We start from the raw sequence: 22,205 nt of genomic DNA on the forward strand, positions 1-22,205 counted from the left end.
TTTATCATCATTTATCGTTATCGAGGTAAATCTGCTCAATTTACCATGATAAGTACTTAAGTCCATATCGGCCAGCCCTACTTTGGGTTATGTATTTTTCACTTCCTATTGATTTGGGGTTGGTTCCTCATGATTTTGGGCATTACAGAAACAGCATGGGAGGGAAACGATCATGTTTCAGTGCCATGGACAGTGTTCGACGTCCAATCCATTTGAACTGGCAGATTCTGGCCTGTCATTTTGGCCATTAAAGTACAGTCATGTGATTTGTCCACATGAGAAGCATTCAGTTTGAGTGGAACAACACAGCTCTGTTGTTGTTGTTTTTACCTGACTGGTGCACATCTTGTTCTGAATAACACATTATAAGAGTTCATGCCTTTGCCCTTAAACATTCATGTCTACTCTAAATTATAAATGCTCGGTCTCTCACACACACACATGCACACAGATACCCGCGGGGGGAAATCGATTGAGAATATTTCCTTTAATGTAATCGTTGATGGGACTTGACAAGGATCTCTTAGAGGATCTTTGCGCTCCATCATTAGAGGAATAAAAATCAATTCAGTTTTGCGCTCGCAGCCATTTGTCACTCAACTGACACTCGAGGGGCGCCTCGGTCACTTTACGGGCACACCTGAGCGGGCTAATAAGAAGGAACGCCTCGAGGTATGTTGTTGGATGGCGACCAGTCAAGGGTGTACACTGCCCCTCGCTTATAATCTTTATTTAGCATGACTAATAACATGTTTATTTGTTTGTTAACCTAATTTAAGATTTTATCCCAGTCATGCATGAATTATGAAGGGACGTTCATTCATTCACCCTTCCCAGTTGAAAAGTATTGTGCGTCTGTCAGTGTCAGCCAATGAGTTAAATGAGTGACCTTTAAGGGTTTTTAAAAAACCCTAATCCATGCAGGAAAGGGTTAAAATCAGATGGGATCACCTCTTAGTGGATCATTGCTTCGTCTCCGCCTCGTCCGCTTTCTTCTCATTTGTCGCTTGTCCAGCGTTGATGAGTTAACCTCCTCCTCGTTCATCTGTTTGTTTCCTCGCTGAATGTCATCGCGTCATGATTGCCTGCCATGTTTTCCTCCGGAGGCCGAGCATCCCCAATCCACGCGGCTCACGCGCTAATGATAGTGTTTGATGGATTTCGCCAACCATGAACGGTTCGCGGTGCTGCCAAACGTTTCCTCTCCCTTCTATGATACTGTAAATGCAGCAGCAGGCCTTACATTTGGAATATTATGAGAGACAGTGAAAACCAAAAGCGGTATTTGCCATGTGGCAAAATGGATTTTGCTATGTGGCATTTTGTTTGCCATGTGGCAAAATGGATTTTGCCATGTGGCATTGTTTTTGCCATTTGGCATTTTTTTGTACATGTGGCAAAAGGGATTTTGCTATGTGGCTTTTTTTATTGCCATGCGGCATTTTTTTTTTTTTTTAATGGGACAAAATGGATTTTGCCATACGGCATTTTCCCATTTGGCATTTTCTTTTTTTGCCATGTGGCATTTTTTTTGCCATGTGGCAAAACTGATTTTGCCATGTGGCATTTTTTTTTTTTTTTTTTCGCCATGTGGCATTTTTTTGTATGTAGCAAAATGGATTTTGGTATGTGGCTTTTTTATGGGATGTGGCTTTTTTTTTCTTTGTATATGGCATTTTTGCAGGCCATGCACACCATTGACGGCTATGCAAGTCCAAATTTTCCATTCATTTCAAATAGCAGAAAAACGTGTGCCTGTGATTTTTGACTATACACTTAGCATTAAAGCGCATTGACATTCAGCTGCACCCAAGTAAGGCTATGCCATTGACAGGTATGATCGTCCAAATTTTCCATTCCTTTTATATGGCAGAAAAAGTTGTGTGGCCGTGATTTTTGACCATGCACTTACCATTACAGCGCGGTGACATTCAACAGGCACTCAAATAAGGCTATACCATTGACGGCTATGAACGTCCAAATTTTCCATTCTTTCTGAATGGCAGAAAAATGCCACATGGCAAAATCCATTTTGCCACATGGCAAAAGAATGCCACATGGCAAAATCCATTTTGCCACATGGCAAAAAAAATGCCACATGGCAAAAAAAAAATGCCACATGGCAAAATCAATTTTTCCACATGGCAAATACCGGTTTTGGTTCTCGGCCCAGCTGAATATCATCCACCTTTTAATACAAGACTATCAAATTCCAAGAAAGATATGGATGTTTAAATGACGTCAAAGTAAAATCTGCAGATGTTTTTTTAATTTAAAAAGACCTCTCTTTATGTTTTGGTGTTGGTGTTATTCGGTGGTGGGGAATGTCGTGTTTGTGTTTTTGTGTGAAAAATTAGAAATACATTTTTTTTTAAATGTCAAAAACAAAAAGAAAAAAAGACCTCTAAAGTTTGTTTAAAATAAATAAATAAATAAATAAAACATAATTTGGAGTAAAACACTTTATTTGCTATGTAATTTTAAATTATGCGCTCAAGAATGAATGTGCTGATTGGAGGAGATCTTTTGTTGACTGTGATTGGCTGCTTTTCCTAAGTACTCACAGTAAAACTGAAACTGAATTTAGCGATCTGAATTGGAAGTGTCAGACCAGAATGTGAAAAATTCTTCCATTTCATTTTAATCCCACAGTTCATGTTTTGAAATTCAAGTTCATTTGTTTTGTCTCAGCTTTAAAGTGCCTGTGACACGAAAAAGCATGTTTATTTCATAATACACGCGGTATTTTATGCCCCTGAATGATATGGACCGCTTGGATGTGTGTGGAAGCGATCGCTATATTTATTTAGTTTTTTTAATCCCGCGCCATGAAAATGAGTGACTTCCGGCTTCGGTCTTGCATTGAGGAGGAGGGCGCTGTGACGTGTACGGTAGAAGACGTTCTCTTCACTATACAGTGTACTGTTGTGTATGAGGACGAAGGATTCAGCTGATTTTGCGGATTAATACTTTTATTTTTTGCATCACGCCAGCCAAACGGCTGCAGAAAAATCATTCTGTATGCGGGAGAGGCGTATGCGCCTTTTTGGAGTTTCAAAAGGTTCCCCTTCACCGTGGATATTTACTGTGGGACCATTGGACTTACAAGGAAGTGAGTAAACATCTTGTTTTGTATTATGTCAAATACGAATACAGTGATTACAAAGTAAACACTATAAAATTCCTTTAAATAAAGGACTACTTACGTTTGATCATTGATAGGCATGTAAAAAGCTATCCTCATGCTCATTAGCAGTTAGCTGTTAGCGCGTTAGCTACACAACAACTCCAGCCACCCTCCTCCAGGGAACGAACTGTAAATTGCTCTCCGCCGGGCGGTTTGCCGATCCGCAAAGAAACTCGACAACCGGGTCATCATGTCAAATAATCCAGGTTAGTTATGTGTGATTTTCCACTTCGAAGACTTTGAAACATCCCTCGGTTCGGGTTAGCATGTCGGCTAGCTGTCACTCCTTCTGGTCTGTTTACATTCTCCGAAGCCGGGGAAGGGAAATTACATATGTCCGATTTAGGTGTCATAAAATATCGTTCGGGAGGTGTGACAGTAAAGGTGAAGTCGACTGTTTTGACCATTATGGAGTAATTTTGCCATTTCGTCTTGAATAAATGGATTTTTATTATTTTATATTCCATTTAGCACAAGATTGTTATTTGTCATGACCATGCCATTTATTTAGCAATTGGGGAAAGTACTTGGGTAAAAAGAATATCCTGTAAAAATATGGAAGTAAAGAGACAGAAACAATGACATTTTGCCGCTCTCTTTGTCGCGTTTTCCTCATTGTGAATAGTTCCCCCTCGACGGGCTGACTGGTCCTTCTCAAGCCATTTATATAGCTATTGGGGAAAAATACTTGGATAAAAAGAATATCCTGTAAAAATATTGGAGTAGAGAGACTGAAGCAATGACATTTTGCAGCTCTCTTCGTCGCGTTTTCCTCGTTCTGAACAATTCCCCCTCAATGGGCTGAATAGTAAAACCGATGAGCCTAGTCTACCGCTGACGTCATCCACCTGTTGGGGACGCTAAAGCCCTATAATGGTAGGCGTGGCTAACCGGCAGATGAAAAGACTAATTTCTCGTCATCTGCGCTTTGCTAAATTGTTGTATATAGTCGAATCGTCTCAAAATATGATTCTAATTCACATAATAATGCCATTTAAGACTTTTTTTCTGGTGTCATATGCTCTTTAAATCCAATAAAAGCATTATTAGACAACAGTCTTGCCTTTATTCCCAAAGTTGATCGCTATATTTAACACATAATGGAAAACGCCTAGTTACGGGCTAACGGGTGTACAAAGTACGGCACGCTGCCCAGTTTTATTGGTAAATTATAAAACATATCATTGAATATGGTCCGCACAAGAAGGTTAAATTCAGTCTACACTCTGTTGCAATTCTCAGCTTTAACTCAAGATGGAGCTTGTCGTTTAAACAGTGCCTCTCCATAAGCTCAGGGATCAATACCTGACATCAGTGTTGTTTTCGTCAACGATGACAAGAACGGAAATATATCGTTGTCGAACAATTTTTTCATGACAATGATGTGACGATGACGAGCTTAAGACACGAATTCCAGTTTTTGTCCCACAAAATGAGATCGAGATTAAAATGTGCCACAGTTTCTGTCATATGTGAACAATGTGTGAGTTTTTCTTATCGTATGTGTAGTTGGCCTCCATCGTAGCGGTGTTTGGTCATGTCACTCATGTGAAGTGCTGTGCCCCCACACACACTCAACCGTGTCTTCTGCAGGCTCCAGACTTGCTTGTTTTTGTTTTTTTAAACATACACTTTGTAGCGTCCAGGTGGGTTCATTAATTGAAAATAATTTACGATTTTCCTGTTGAGTGTGTATTATTATTGAGAAGATGGGGAAGTCCTTTTAGATGCTACAATTATGTGCTCCTCTGTCAATGTTCATTTGAAATGGTTGGAAACCTTGATTTATTTATTTATTTTTGGACTAAAAATTTGTAATTTTACAGATGAAAACATTTTTGAGTAATTATCGACTAAAGCTAGACGAAATTTGTCTGAGTTTTCGTTGCCAAAAAACGGATGAAGACGAACACATTTCGAAATGACTAAAATATGATTAAGACTAAAAAGTACTTTCGTCGAAAAAACTAAAACAATAATTAAAAGAGTTACCAAAAACAACACTGCCTGACATGTTGAAATCAATGTAGGAAAATGTAAATTTTCACTTTTTGTTTTACATGAAATAAAATATAGTATAAAGAAAATAAATGGGATAAACTGTTCTATCTTGGTTGTGAATTTCTTGACTTTTTTGACATTTTGTCTTTGTTCTGGAGAGTGTGTCTCAGTACTGTAAATATAAATATACTGTATAGTGCAGTGTAATGTGTAGTTGTGTAAATATAAATATCTTCTTCTTCTACTTTCGGCTTACTCTTCCCTCACACTCCATCTGCCAGGATAGGGTGGGTGCCTGTTCATCTCAAGCTCAGGTCCTGTACCAGAAGCACGGGTGCTTGAGGGTCCTGCGTATTATCGTTGCTGTTCTGAGGACTGCGTTCTTCTGGATGAAGATGTCTGATGTTTCTCCTGGTATCTGCTGGAGCCACTTCTCCAGTGTGGGGGACACAGCCCCTAGTGCTCCTATGAGCACAGGCACCAATGTTGCTTTCACCTTCCAGGCTCTCTCCAGCTCTTCCTTGAGCCCTTGGTATTTCTCTAGTTTTTTGTGTTCCTTTTTCCTGAAGTTGGCCTCATTGGGGATGGCTTCATCGATTACAACAGCTGTCATCTGCTGCTTATCCATGATCACGATGGTTATTGGTTAGAGATGTCCCGATCGATCAGGTCCGATCACGTCATTTTCAAAGTATCGGAATCAGCAAAAAAATATCAGACATGCCTTTTTTTATTTATTTATTTTTTTTTTTTATTAAATCATTTTCTAATCGTATTTAACGTTACAGACACAATATGTTACACTCATCCAGAGTGTCTAGTTTAGGCTTAAGGTAGGGTTATCAAATTTATCCCGATAACGGCGGTAATTAATATTTTTTTAAATGTATCACGTTAAAATATTTAACGCACTTAATGCATGCGCTGCACGACCCACTCACGCCTTGTCGCGTTCAGTCTGTAATGGCGCCGTTTTACCTGCATAGAGAGCTAAAAGGCAGAGTAAAATGAGTAAAGTGAATTTTGGCAGCCTTTGGAGCCTTTTTTTAATTGGCTAAGGCCTTTTAATCCCTCTCCCTACGATTAGAAATATCGTGGGAAGCAATGTGGGGAAGAAAGGTAGTAATTGATCTTTTTCTTAACACCCTAAATTATTTCCCAACGCAGAGAAGATATACAGTATCAATTGGTTGCACTACGCACAGTCATGGTTGCACTTCCCATCATGCATTTGGGCATGGCTAAAGTATCATTGACTGAAAGCTCAACAAATACACTAGATGGCAATATTTAGTCACAATATACTAAGTCACATTTATCCTTTAAGAATTACAAGTCTTTCTATCCGTGTATCCCTCTCACAGAAAGAATGTTAATATTGTAAATTACATCTTGAGGATTTATTGTCATAATAAACAAATACAGTACTTATGTACTGTATGTTCAATGTATATATTCGTCCGAGTTTATTCATTTTTTTCTGCATTGCCAATATGTATATGATCGGGAAAAATTATCGGGAATGATTGGAATTGAATCGGGAGCAAAAATAAAAAGCAATCAGATCGGGAAATATCGGGATCGGCAGATAGTCAAACTAAAACGATCGGGATCGGCTCGGGAGCAAAAAACATGATCGGAACAACCCTATTATTGGTTGTTATATATTAAATACTATATAAATACTTATATCTCTTTTACAAGCGACTTGAACTCATTGGCAAATAATTGCTTTCGCAGTTCAAATGGATTAGATGTCCATTGCCATGAACGGCAGCTAATAAACAGAAGAACGACTAATCAACGATGGATATTTTGACATTACTAACAGCCGTATCTTCTTTATCCTCTGTGAAGAATGACTAATATTAGGACCAAACTAACGAGTTAAAAGAACCTGAGACGTCTCCATTTACAGTATTTCCATCTGTCTTCTACTGCCCTCAGATGGCCAAGATACATCACAAGGTGCAGCACACTGGCCATACATCTCACATATATACAGTTGACAATGGCAGTTTTTTGAGTAACTGAACGAATTCAACTCAAACCTTAAGGCACCACTGAAAATTACAGATAAGTTATATCACATCTTCCAAAAAAAAAAACGTTATGAGGAATTTGAACCATTGTGACGGTCGTCAGGTGATCAAAGCTTGGCTGATGCCCCCTCCACCCTGAAATCGCACCCCCTCAGCCACGACCCGAAAGGGAGGCGTCTACGCCAACCATCAAACGTCTTTGCAACCATCTCACTGCTTTTCATATGAAACGCACCTTTCTCACCGTGACTGCCGTGAAATCATGCAGGAAGCCGTTATTGAAGAGTGTGTGTGCTTTTGGAAAGATGTGAAGTGGAACAGAGAGAGAGAGAGAAAGAGGCCATCATAGAAAATCCCTCATTACACTCTGGTCACAGCTTTGCACTATTACCCCTGTGAAAACATACTCTTGGCCCAAGGGTGTACAAAGCAAAGAATGCACATTGTTTTTTTTTTTCTTGGATACACCCATTGTGGAGGAGGAAGTATCAAATTGCACTATTTAACCCATTGACTGCCATTGGCCGTGATAGACGTCCAATCCATTTGAATTAAAAAGGCTGTGCTACCAGTCATCCCAGTTCAAATGGATTAGATGCCTACAAACTAATTTAAATTCAAAGCAGAAGACTGAAAACAGTTGCCTGATTGGTATTTGCTATTATGGCAATATGGCACTGACAGAATTAGCATTCAGTTAATGCACTACAGTATATAGTAAGCAAGACGGTATTTCCTGATTCATTGATTCATCACGCAGTACAATCTTGCATTTGAACTGTCCAATCACTTCCACTTCATCTGATGTTCCAGCCAATCAGGAGAAAGAGGCGGGGGCTGCTTACGTGACCAGGAAGCAACTAGCTGCTTTAATATAATGTCGAAGTGCAAAGCGGTTCTTGTAGATAATTCAATTTCTGAAGTTTTACCAAAAATACAGTTCATTTCTTCATTGACAGAAGGACAAAAAAACAAGACAAAAAAGAACTCCAAATCGCAGTCATGTTGCCTGTGAGCCAGTAGGTTTAGCGAGACATCGTCAGCAAGCGTGTTGCCTGTTTTGATTACGTCATCAAACAAGAGGACTGAGGTTCTTCACATTATTTTATGGTAAACTTCGAAACCAAAAACCGATAATCCATTTGAAACGGCCGATAGTTTTCGATGCCAAATTTTCAGTCACATCTCTAATTTTTACATTGAACAAGATGAACCAGATGTTATTTAATTATTTGGCCAATTATAATATTTTCTCAGATCTTGGCATGAGATTAATTAAGATGTGATTGGACATGTCAAAGCAGAAACTACTCTTTCTTACAATGAAAGAATCTTGAAAACCCAAAATGAGCAATTGCAGACTGGAAGGGGATCAAATTGAGAAATATTTGTGACTGGCACAATATAAGGTTGCTCCGCGAGATCAGTAAAAGAGGCAGCTTTGAGGCCAGTTGAAGAAATAAAATACTTTGCTCATCCATATCTTTTACTGAGACATTACTGAGATCGTGACTCCAAGTATGGAGATAAAATTGAGACACATTTGAGATAGACACAAGTATTCATAGTTGTCTCTTGGTCAGATCTTGAAAGGAGACAACTGCGAGACTTTACTGAAAAAGCATGCCAGCAGAACTATTCTCAAGACCCTCTCGTGTAATGCTCACTATGAGACTTACTTTTCAAGAGACAAATTTGAGAAAACTGAGAAAACCACTCTGGTCTCAATTATTGCTGAATAATTTCTCAGAGATGTAAATGAGACATGAACAAGATCTGATCTTAAATTGTGCTTTGCTATGGGCTTCATCAAAAGAGGAGCAACGATTCAACAAACATCACTAAACGTTTTATAATGACGGGAAATGATGTTTTCGTAGCAGTATATATTTGGAAGGTTCCTCCCCTGATTGGATCTTTCCCAGATTGGTATGTGGAATACAGTACCTGACAAAAGTCTTGCCGCTTATCCATTTTGTAGAAACAATTGCTAATAACCTGACTTTTAATGATTCTATTGGTTTCAGAAATGGCTCATATGAAAGCTAAAACCTTCCCAAATGATGTTGAATGTACAAAAATATATTTGTTTCATTGAAAAAAAGATTTATCATTCAATGAAGACATAAAGGTCAGATTTTGGCAAGAAAAAGTTTTGTCGCCTACAGAAAGTAGTGTGAAAATTGAACAAAAAAATGTACTTCAAATACAAAAATATGTTACATGACATAAGCGAATTAAGTAGTGGTGCTGTGAAATCCAAATTTGATATTTTGTATGACTTCCATGGGCTTGAAGGACCACATCCATGCGGTTCGGCAAGGATTCATACAATTTATTGATAAAGTCATCAGGAACATCAAAGAAAGCAGTCTTGCATGCCTCCCAGAGTTCATCAACATTCTTGGGTTTCGTCTTCTATGCTTCCTCTTTCATCCTACCCCAGACATGCTCAATGATGTTCATATCTGGTGACTGGGCTGGAAAATCCTGGATGATCTTGATCTTCTTTGCCTTGAGGAACTTTGAGGTAAAGATTGTAGTACGCGATGGAGCACCATTCTGCTGCAGAATTTGTCCCTTTTTATGGTTAGGAATATAAGAGGCAGCTAAGATTGAGATGCAGCTAAGATGCAGCTAAGGTGGAGAGTTACATTACATTGAGGGAAACATGAACTCCAACAAGTACTGTGAAGTACTTCAGCAGAGCATGATCCCCTCCCTCCGGAAACTGGGTTGCAGGGCAGTGTTCCAGCATGACAATGACCCCAAACTCACCTCCAAGATGACCACTGCTTTACTGAAGAGGCTGAGGGTAAAGGTGATGGGCTGCCCAAGCATTTCTCCAGACTTGGACCCAATAGAACATCTTTGGGGGATCCTCAAGCGGAAGATGGAGGTGCGCAAAGTTTCAAATATCCGGCAGCTCCGCAACGTCGTCATGGAGGAGTGGAAGAGCATTCCAGTAGCAACCTGTGAAGCTCTGGTCAACTCCATGCCCAGGAGAGTAAATGCAGTTCTGGATAATAGTGGTAGCCACACAAAATATTGACAGTTGACATGTTGTTTGTTAATATTGACAACTTTAACTAAGGGGTGTACTCACTTCTCTTACCAGTGGTTTAGATATTAATGCCTATATTTTGAGTTATTTTGAGGGGAAAATAAATTAACTCTATTATATAGGCTGCACACAGACTACTTTTCATTGTGTCAATGTGTCATTTTGTCAGTGTTGTCCCATGAAAAGATATACTTAAATATCTGCAGAAATGCGAGGGGTGTACTCACTTTTGTAATACACTGTAACTCTTGCTTATTTGACAAGCTTGTCAAAAACCCGAGGGCTGTGGAAATTTTCGTTTTTCAATTTTCGACCCAAATATCTGTTTTCGATTCAGCCTTAGGAGTCGTTTGATTAAGATTCATGTATTTCTTTGTTACCCATTAAGTGCCCTATTAAAGAAATACTGAAATTTGTATCAACTCCAGACTATCACAAAACAAGTGATAAAAACATTGATCTTATTCACTTTTTACATCCCGCTGCAGCTCTATTAAAGCTGCTTCAAAGTGTAAATGTGTTGTTAGTATAATGAAAGTCTTTATTACCTAACGTTGGATGTACAGTATATAAAGAGGGCCATATACAAGTAAACATTACACATCATTAACCGTGTAATACAATTTAAACAAGTGTGCTTCTTTTGCTCTTTGAATTGCTCTTGATCATTTATTTAGGTTTGAATAAATAAATACAATTGTTAGCTATCATAAAATAGTATATTTTTGTTGTTGTTGTTGTGCACTAATATGATTAATATATTATGTACAAGTAGTCCCCGGTTTACGAACGAGTTCCGTTCCTATGCTGGCGATGTAACCCGAATTTCCGCGTAAATCGGAATTAACCCTTTAAGTATCCCTAAATTCCTCCTATATTCCAAAATAACTATCCAAATGGTGTATAATAAGTCATATTAATTTTTTAAAAAGTAAAAAATAAGATAGTGACCCCTCATTTTTTGCGGTTAATGGGGACCAGAACCTTCTGCGATAAGTAAAAACCACAAAGTAGCGCCCCCCCCCCCCAAAAAAAAATCAGATTCAGCATTGGAAAGAGATACATATGACATGTTTTTCACTTTTTTCCCAAAGTATAATTTTAAAAATTAGGTATATATACATTTTAATGAATGGTTTTTAAACACTTCAAATGTAATAATTATGATAAGTTTCAAAGATGTTACTGTCCCACCAAATTATTTTTAAACAAGAATAAAGTACTGTAGTAGAAAAATGCTTTGTTTTATTAAATGCTTCCTTGAATGAGTCTACTCAAATCCTCTCACTTACACGCAATGAGTTGCCACAGCAACTGTTTAACAAGTTAAACAATGATTGACGTATGCAGCGCTTTTAAAATTCGTGACTGGCAAGATCAAACACAAACATCTGTCAACATCGTTAACTTTGACAAGCAACTCCAGTGCAGTGCCACAGTGCCTGACAAAAAGCAGGGAGAGGGAGGGAAGGAGCGAGAGTGAGACTACGCGATCAGCTCGGGACAGCTCATCAGTATGTGTATATATATATATATATATATATATATATATATATATATATATATATATATATATATATATATATATATATACATATATACTTTTTTTTTTTTTTTCTTTAATCTGCGGTGGACTGAGGACGCAAAGTAGCGAGGGATCACTGTGCTGTACTTACCATCAATGCTGAGAAGTGTTAGTGTAAATAAGTTACAGTTACATGACAGTTGACTGTTACATGACTTTAAAAAAAAAACGCTAAAGCCCCTTTCAGACATATATACCACTAGAATCCGAGCATAATGTGACGCGGGATTTACGTTGTGTTGATTTAAATGTGATTTTTATGATCTTCATGTGATGTAAAGCACTTTGAATTGCCTTGTGTTGAATTGTGCTATATAAATAAATTTGCCTTGCCTTGCCTTCAGACGTGGGAAGATGTACCGGGAATTACTTGGGTCGGGCACTTTCCGACTTGTCACTTGTTGGCAACTCGGCACTCTCTGTGGGGGGAGGCTCAGGGGACAAGATTTTAGAATCCGGACATTACATCATATTTGGTCAGCATCAGCAACAAAATAAACCACACATTTCCGAAGATGGACAATAAACTTTCCCTCCCTTAGCTCTAACATCCAGTGGCAATTTAATTTCGTTATGTTTTCATTTTAATCATCTTTCTTGTTTGCCAAGTTGGTAATTGCGATGTTTGTTTACCGATTTTCATCTTACTGAGAAGAAAGAGGAAACGATCGGCCCGCCATGATAGTTACGTCATCAGCCTTTGCGCTGTGAGCAGGGAATTAACAGGCTGCCTTCATGCATGCCACGACCAGGTGAATGTCCATGTCATCTCCGTGTCAGTCAACCCGGGCTAAAAAGGCGGACGAGACTCCGGCGTCATAAATTTGAAATCACGTAAGTCGGGTTTGTTGTAACCTGGGGACTACCTGTATTTACATTTTCGTATATATTGCAGGGCTGTAAAACGATTAAAATGTTTAATCGAGTTAATCACAGCTTAAAAATTAATTAATCGTAATTAATCGCAATTCAAACCATCTCTAAAATATGCCATATTTTTCCCGTAAACTATTAATTGGAATGGAAAGATAAGAAATAAGACGGATATATACATACATTCAACATACTGTACATAAGTACTGTATTTGTTTATTATAACAATAAATCCACAAGACGGCAATAACATTATTAACATTCTGTCTGTTAAAGGGATCCACAAGAAAGACTTGTAGTTCTTAAAAGATAAATGTTAGTACAAGTTATACTAATTTTATATTAAAACCCCTCTTAATGTTTTCGTTTTAATAAAATTTGTAAACATTTTCCATCAAAAAATAAACTAGATACACTAAATACACCACAAGGTGTCAATGGCGAGTTTTAAATTAAATTAGAAATCAAGCCAAATAGTGTGTTTTGTCCCTCGAGTGACACCGTAGTTTCCTGTTTACTGGTCCATCCATTGTAATTCACATGATGAGTGCTGGCTTCACAACATACTTGACCTCTGATAGTTTGTATATTGTGAATATTGCCATCCAGTGTATTTGTTGAAATAAACAAAATGTTTGAATAGTGTTTGAACAAAGTCTTGAGTAGGTTTTATGTGTATGTTGCATAGCTATTTTGATTGGGAATGCCAGTTCTCTTTGCACTTTTGTTTAACTGTGTGAGAATAGGTCCTCATTAATACAGATTGAAGCACTTTTCTTTTTGTGAATTACATTTTTTTAGGGATATTATTTTTGTTGTGCTTTCACTAAATGATACTTATGTTTGTTGTGAAGGAGTTGCCGAAGCTAATGCCAATAAACGACGCGGTCCAATGAACGCCTGTGTCCATTCGCCTTTTGTAATATTCTGATATAGAATTATCCGAGGCACCTTGAAGTGCACGCGGCGCCAATGTTGATTACTCACATGATGCAGGAGTGAGTTAGAATTACTGCCTGCCGAGAGCCATAAGTTGAGTTAATGTTGAAGCTGAATGTGCTAATAAAGAAACAAAGTGCCAGCACGTCGCGTGGGGTATACCTTTGTGAAGAAAAAACACAAAAAAAGACACCTTTCTCTGCCTCTTAACTCTCAAGTGCGTCATTGTAATCTGTTGAGGCAATGCATGAGCGGGTCATTCTGCTTATGCATTAAATATTTTAACGTGATTAATTTAAAAAATGAATTACCGACCGTTAACGCGTTAAATCTGACAGCCCAAATATATTGTATTATAAAATAACATAGTGCAGAAATACGTTTTACATTTAATACATATTACCTATACTTAATAACTAATAACTCAATAACCAGATTTAAGAATATACTGTATCTATGTAATAATAAACATGACAAGGTGGAGGACCATGGAAAATCTATTAAGACTTTAATTTTCTCAATGCGTCAAATGCATTTTTGGCATCAATAAGTTACAGAATAAATAAAATCAAACAAAATTCACTTTCATAGCAGCAAAAATTGCCTCTGTGTCATTTTGTGACATCCAGCTTGAAATGAACACATATCAAACGTGTAGGCTGGCAAATTGTCTCATGTTTCAAAAATAGGGAAATACATCATTAGAGTTATGCTGGTAAAACAACATGGAACGAGATGAACCAAAAAAAAAAAAAAAAAAAAAAAAAGCGTTGGAAGTCACAGGAGGTAGCATCTTACTCTCCCGCCAGTTTCATTTCTATTTAATTTTTTTTCTACTTTTTACATGCAGAACAAAATGCTTGTTGATGGTTACGATTTTCATAACCACCAACGCAAATTGGACTGCATTGTTCATTGTCGTAAAAAGATGCACAGTGAGAATTAACATGTACAACTTTGCCGCCTCAGTGTACAATTCAGAACTACAAAAACTGAGCTACAAGATCACATTCGGATTCAGAAAAATCGAAGCACAAAACACAACGTTTGTTATATTGCACTCAGAGCTGCGTTGGTATAGATCAGTGGTTTCAGGGACCGGGGGATGGATTCATGGATTCTCTGACATTTTGGGTTTTATAAAGTATTTATATTACTATGTGGACTCGAAAATGTTTGTATTTATTTAATTTTGACCCTTTTGGGGTTCCATATGAAATGCTATAGAAATGTAAAAATAAAAATGTACTCTTTGAAACGGCAACTACATTTTGTTATTGAATTTTCCCATGGAAAGTTATGATGTTCGTTTCAAATACAGTGGGGCAAATAAGTATTTAGTCAACCACTAATTGTGCAAGTTCTCCAACTTGAAAATATTAGAGAGTAACTGTCAACATGGGTAAACCTCAGCCATGAGAGACAGAATGTGGAAAAAACAGAAAATCACATTGTTTTATTTTTAAAGAATTTATTTGCAAATCATGGTGGAAAATAGGTATTTGGTCAATACCAAAAATTCATCTCAATAGTTATTTACCCTTTGTTGGCAATAACGGAGGCCAAACGTTTTCTGTAACTCTTCACAAGCTTTTCACACTCTGTTGCTGGTATTTTGGCCCATTCCTCCATGCAGATCTCCTCTAGAGCAGTGATGTTTTGGGGCTGTCTTTGGGCAACACGGACTTTCAACTCCTTCCACAGATTTTCTATGGGGTTGAGATCTGGAGACTGGCTAGGCCACTCCAGGACCTTGAAATGTTTCTTACGAAGCCACTCCTTTGTTGACCTGGCTGTGTGTTTGGGATCATTGTCATGCTGAAAGACCCAGCCATGTCTCATCTTCAATGCCCTAGCTGACGGAAGGAGATTTTCACTCAAAATCTCTCGATACATGGCCCCATTCATTCTTTCCTTTACACAGATCAGTCGTCCTGGTCCCTTTACAGAAAAACAGCCCCAAAGCATAATGTTTCCAACCCCATGCTTCACAGTGGGTAGGGTGTTCTTCGGATGCAATTCAGAATTCTTTCTCCTCCAAACACGAGAACCTGTGTTTCTACCAAAAAGTTCTATTTTGGTTTCATCTGACCATAACACATTCTCTCAGTCCTCTTCTGGATCATTCAAATGCTCTCTAGCAAACCGCAGACGGGCCTGGATGTGTACTTTCTTCAGCAGGGGGACACGTCTGGCAGTGCAGCATTTGAGTCCCTGGCGGCGCAATGTGTTACTGATAGTAGCCTTTGTTACTGTGGTCCCAGCTCTCTGTAGGTCATTCACTAGGTCCCCCCGTGTGGTTCTGGGATTTTTGCTCACCGTTTTGTTATCATTTTGATGCCACAAGGTGAGATGTTGCATGGAGCCCCAGATAGAGGGAGATTATCAGTGGTCTTGTATGTCTTCCATTTTCTAATAATTGCTCCCACTGTTGATTTCTTTGCACCAAGCGTTTTACCTATTGCAGATTCAGTCTTCCCAGCCTGGTGCAGGTCTACAATTTTGTCTCTGGTGTCCTTCGACAGCTCTTTGGTCTTGGCCATAGTGGAGTTTGGAGTGTGACTGACTGACTGACTGAAATTGTGGACAGGTGTATTTTATACCGATAAAGAGTTAAAACAGGTGGAATTAATACAGGTAATGTGTGGAGCCTCGTTAGACCTCCTTAGAGTCGTTAGAAGAAGCTAGACTTCTTTGACAGCCAAAAATCTTGCTTGTTTGTAGGTGACCAAATACTTATTTTCCACTCTAATTTGGAAAAAAATTCTTTAAAAATTAAACAATGTGATTTTCTGTTTTTTTGTTGTTGTTTTTTTTTGTTGTTTTTTCACATTCTGTCTCTCATGGTTGAGGTTTACCCATGTTGACAATTACAGGCTTCTCTAATCTTTTCAAGTAGGTGAACTTGCATAATTGGTGGTTGACTAAATACTTATTTGCCCCACTGTATATAACTTAGTTCACGGAAGATTACTTCATTTATTCTGGAAATGTAAAATTAATGCTCTACAGATTAGGGCAATACGTGTCACTGCCTAAATCATTTTTAATTGACTTTCACAAAATCAATGAAAAATGCCAAAGTGCTTACTAAATAGTTTTTGCAGATTCATCCAAGTCCGGAAAGCTTGAATTGGAGCAAATGGGGTTTTCTTTTTTGTTGAAGGTGTTGTTTTGTTGCTTTTCAAAACGTCCAACAATTGTTTTGGCAACTGCGCAATTAGATTAACAAAATTCATTTTTTTCTGTTCGTAGCCCTGGCTTTGCTTAAAAAAAAACATTCCGTTTCAGACCCGAGTTTGAAACCACAGTTCTATTTACACCCATTCATACCATGAACTAACTCAAACTTATAAGAAGAAGTGCATTTGGTGATTCATGGAAGCCGCAAAAAGCACCGTTTTGTTACACGTTTAACACACGTACAGTATGTGCTTGCGTCATCACTCTCTCCTACACACACGCTGCTTGTTTCGAAGCATTTGCCAGCTAATTTTCGCTTTCTTTACATGCCGACCGGCTGTGTGTCTGGCATAAAGACGAAAGTCTGGTGCTTCACTCTCTCACGTGTGTTCTGTTTGGCTTTCACACGGCTGCGACTCACTAATTCAACAGCAGCTAGATAAGTCAGATAGCAACATTGTCCCAGTGCTGCCATGTTGGAAGCATGTTTGCATTTGTGTGCCAAGGGCAGGTTTGATTTTTGTTGTTGTTGGCTTTGCAAACATCGTGCTGTTATGTGTCAATCCACCCGTGTGTTGATCTTGTTGTTCCTAGTCGAGTCCAAGTGCTGTTAACTCATTGGTGGCATCGATAGACGAAAGATCCATTTGAACAGTTCAAATGGGTTGTGCATCTATCGCCGTCAATGGCAGCCAATGAGTTTACCTTGTCTACAGTCTTGGAATTCACAGTAGAACAGCCTTAGACATTCGTACAGCCAATAAGGACATAAAAACATCTTTGGCATTGAATGAATAAATAAAGCTTCTGTATTTACTTGGGGTGTACTAGAAAATGTACTCACTTTTTTACTGCTCTTTACTCATGTACCTTTGTTTTTTGCTACGTTTGAAAATAAATGTAGTCGTCTGACAAACCGGTCAGAGTGAAAAAATGCTGATGTCTTTGAGGTCATGCAGGCATGCAAACTTGCCACCTTTCGGCGAAATTTCGCCGTTTTGAAATCAAAATGGGTCATTCTTCTGACTCACGTAGATCCGATGAGAAAACAGTGGTGGGGGGGCATGTCAATGAGCGAGTGAAACCGTTAACTTCAAAACCATAGTCCATGCTCAAAACTACACTCTAGTCCAATGACCTAGACCAGGGGTGTCCAAACTTTTTGCATAGGGGGCCAGATTTGGTGTGGTAAAATGGATGTCGGGGGCCACCCTTATCTGACGTCCTTTACGTAGAACAACATATTTAAGCAAATTTTAGCGAGCCATTCAGTGTGTCACATTTGCTTAATTATTTTTTTCTCTTTCGACTCTCAGGCTCTTGCGAAATACTGCTGCTGTGACATTAAACTAGCTTCAAGTTGCTTCAATTACTCACTGTGTATCTTCCCTGTTATCTTGTCGTACATGTCAGCGTGTCTTGTTTGGTAATATCGCCTCACATTGAAATCTTTAAAAACAGCGACGTCTCATTGCAAATGAGGCAGACACAGTTTTTGCGTATTTTAGTGAAGAAATAGTCTAATTTCCACCTATCCTTGAAGCGTCGGCCGTCACAGTCAACTTACTTTTTTTTGTTGATTGTCACCATTTTAGAAAATAGATGTAATGGGTCACACGGAGTAAGGTTGCTTAGCCCTTAAATACCTCCAACATGAAGCAATTATCAGAGAATCCCTAAATTTGAAAAATGAAGTCCTAATGAAACCTTTTTTTCAAGTTTGTAAAAAGAAAAGTCAAAATGAATATGTGTAATAAGCGCTCTATATCTATAACCCATGCTAAATCATGTGTTTTTTTTTCTCATGGAACCTGCAAATGCATGTGTATTTTGTATATTTGACGCAATTAACGCACATGTCCCGCTCAGACAGTATTCTGCCTTTTGGTAAGTTTTACAGCAAGGCTTTTTGTGCTGCAGCACAACAGCGAACTCTTGTGGTCGCTTTGCGACATGGTTTATTTTTTTCTTGCCAGTTCATATGGCTGCACGACGTCTCGGGCTGAAGCCTACGTTGTAATGTTGTGCTTATATGATCCTTGGACAAGATTTGTCCGTAAGTATGGTTGTTGTAAAGAATGTACATGTTATGTTAGTAAGCGAAATGTTCTATTTTTTGTATGAGACGCTTTTTGTTTATGTTTAGTGAACCTGTATAGCGTGCTAAGCTAACGTTGTTGCTAATGCAATGCTTGTGTACTTTTTTTTGTTGTAATTTTATGATGGTCTAAAGAGGACAATGGTTTGAGGCTATTTTATTAATAAATCAGATGAAAAAGGAAGAAGTCTGATTATTAAGGTGTCGTTCACTGGCTGTCTAGCTTTGGAAAAAGTAGACGCTTCGGAGTGAGGACAGCATAGACAGATTTAAATGACAGTAGAGTGAAATGCCCACTACAGTCCTTATGTACCGTATGTTGAATGTACTGTATATATCCATCTTGTGTCTTATCTTTCCATTCCAACAATTTATTTTAGAGAATATATATAATTTACAGAAAAATATGGCATATTTTATAGATGGTTTGAATTGCGATTAATTGCGATTAATTACAATTAATTAATTTTTAAGCTGTAATTAACTCGATTAAAAATTTTAATGGTTTGACAGCCCTAGTCAAAATTCTAAATTAGTCTCAAAATCATGACATTTTAGTTGTATCAAATGTGATACATTTGGCAATAAAGGGTTAAAGTGCTGCTGCCTTTTAGTGGGTAAATGAGGGGCAGCATTTTGTGTGTAAACTACTTCATATGCTGGTTGCAGTAGTGCTGACCAATTCATTAAGTCTGTGTTCGGGCCAGAGGTTATTGATTTTATGATAGAGGCTGAGGGCCGGATGAAATTTGACAACGGGCCGGATGAAGTTTGACAACGGGCCGCATTTGGCCCCCGGGCCGGACTTTGGACATGTCTGACCTAGACCTATCACCGCCACTCTCCTCTCGTGACAACAAATAACTGACAAGAGGGAGAGACGGGAGACAGTTATCACCAATCAGCAATGAGGAGGCCAACCCCCCCTCCCCCCACTTTCTCGCTCGGACCCGTTGGAAATTGCGGCAAGGTAAGGGATTAATGTCAAAAATTGTTAACTTCTTAAAGCTAAAAGTTTGAGTGATGGCCTATAATAGTCTTCATAAATCCTTTAATCGTGTCGTTTGATCAATTCATGCGCTTGTAATGGTGTCCATAACACAAGTATTCACTTAATTTCTTGATAACTGACTTCAGATATTTCTCGATATTTCACCGCCTCGTAGAACGCAGTTACTGGAGGTAGCGCTAACTGCGGAGGAGCTAACTAGCGCCTTTCACACAGGGCTTTGCTAGTAAAGTTAGCGAACGTCAGTTGGGATCTGAATTGTCGCCAATTGGCGTTGTGATGAGTTATTTAAGGCCCCTTTGTAAAGCGCTTGTTAACGATTAAAAAAAATAAATAAATCATGAGCAATGAGGTAACTAGAGTGATGAACTAGTGCCTTCGATACAAGTCATGTTCAGGGCTTTGTTGGTAAAGTTCTGAATGGTCACCAATGATTTTTGACAACTAGATATTTAAGGCCCCTCTATACTCTCCGATAATTACAGAAAGGGAAGAGTTTTGCCTTGTTGTGGAGGTCGTTTCATTTGTTTAGCCATCAAGAGTTTATCAAACCGGAGAGCTCCGCTACAGGTCGCATTTGAAAGTACCACCATTCCTTCGCTGTTCGTACACACCCCCGTTCATAAAACAGCCTACAGGTGTACTTCTGTTTATCCAGTATGATGCCCTATCAATCGAAGTTAAGGACCATGGGACTAATTGCTTTGGTTGAATGTAAATAAAGTTATGATCAGTACAGTTAATGCTTTTGAAGACTTGTAATTTTGTTTATTCTATCTATCTATCTATCTATCTATCTATCTATCTATCTATCTATCTATCTATCTATCTATCTATCTATCTATCTATCTATCTATCTATCTATCTATCACATAATAGTTAAGTGAATGGAATTTATACTGTACCTGTAAATCCATATTTTATGCTGTAAAGCTGTTCTCTGCTTAATGCAAATGGGACATACTGTATATTTTATAATTTAGATTTTGTATAATTTGCTACTTAATGCATCTTATATGTTCTTATTTCAGGATGAGAGATTTAGACTTGTATATGTTAAATTATGTACTGTGTTTAATTCGAGATGTCTCTGGTTGCACTATGAAATGCACTTGCATGCCGTGTGTCCATGTTACTTTGTCACCTTTTTCACCCCTAACCAGTTGGCATGCCTGTCATGTGAGGACTCATTTGATTTGCATGGGAAGATTAGCTTGCTCTGGCATTTTCGAAGCTAAAATCGGATTGGACAAAAATATTGAACATTTAGATACGCGGTAAAAAATGGCTAACATAAAAGTAGATTTTCTGGAAAGAAAATGGGTTTGGGTTTAGGGTTAGGGTTTATTTGACTTGTCCTCCTGGAATAACAAAAATGTCACGGAAGTATCACAACAGATGGATGAGAAGTTAAATTAAATTAAAATGTATTGTTTTATTTTTTAATTTTACCATATCAGACTAATATGTGCGCAATTACACACCAAAACGAAATGAGTAATGGCAAGTAAATAGGTGAGTACATTTTCTGAGGACGGCCTGTATTTGTGTGTTTGCGTCTGTGTGTTTCTCCCATCATAACTTTTTCAGTTCAACACTGCAATGAATCAAACTCTCGACATTGCGTGGAGTCAATGATTCTGACAGCGCTGATGGATGGATTTCTTTCCATCCAGCCAAGAGAAGGGCGAGAGAATGGACGGATGATAGAGGGTAGAAAGGAAAAATAAGTAGGAACGATGGAAGGAATGATGCATACTGTAAATCACTGATTAGAGGAAAAATAGGAATAGGAGGATGTGTAGTCAATGAATGGAAGAGACATGGATGATTGGATGAGAGGAGCGGTAGAGAGAAAGGTAGTAAGCAAGAAAGAAAAGCAACAAGGCGGGAAGAAAGGTTGTTGGGTAAGAAGTAGGACAATAGGAAAGATTAAATTACTGAAGACATGCACGGAGGAAGGTAAGAACATACTGAAGACATGCACGGAGGAAGGTAAGAACACTAAAAAGAAAGAAGGGAACGACGAAAAGGACGCTTTTGGCTACAAGGATGGTAACATTTAGAAGGAATAGAGAAAAGGTTGAAGTGATAGGGATTGATGGTACTGTATGAGAAAGGATGAACTAGAGGAAGGGTGAAAGGTAAGATGAAATGCTATAAAGAGGAGGTAGCAAAGAAAAGAATATATATTAGAAGGAAGCTTGAGGTTGCAGGGATTATT

The 22,205-nt window shown here is 38.3% G+C and overlaps 1 protein-coding gene across 1 annotated transcript in view; it reads right to left on the minus strand.

Moving 5' to 3' along the window:
* Window positions 1-14,236: 14,236 nt before the first annotated feature.
* The window catches only part of si:dkeyp-69b9.3 (myocardin-related transcription factor A), a 39,707-nt gene continuing 31,738 nt past the window's right edge, over window positions 14,237-22,205 (minus strand). Inside the window, exon 16 of the mRNA XM_057833144.1 lies at window positions 14,237-22,205. This exon is cut by the window's right edge and continues 702 nt beyond it. The gene's annotated coding sequence lies outside the window, so the exon portion shown is untranslated.

The sequence above is a fragment of the Corythoichthys intestinalis genome, chromosome 4 (assembly GCF_030265065.1).
Source record: "Corythoichthys intestinalis isolate RoL2023-P3 chromosome 4, ASM3026506v1, whole genome shotgun sequence".
Lineage (NCBI taxonomy): Eukaryota > Metazoa > Chordata > Actinopteri > Syngnathiformes > Syngnathidae > Corythoichthys > Corythoichthys intestinalis.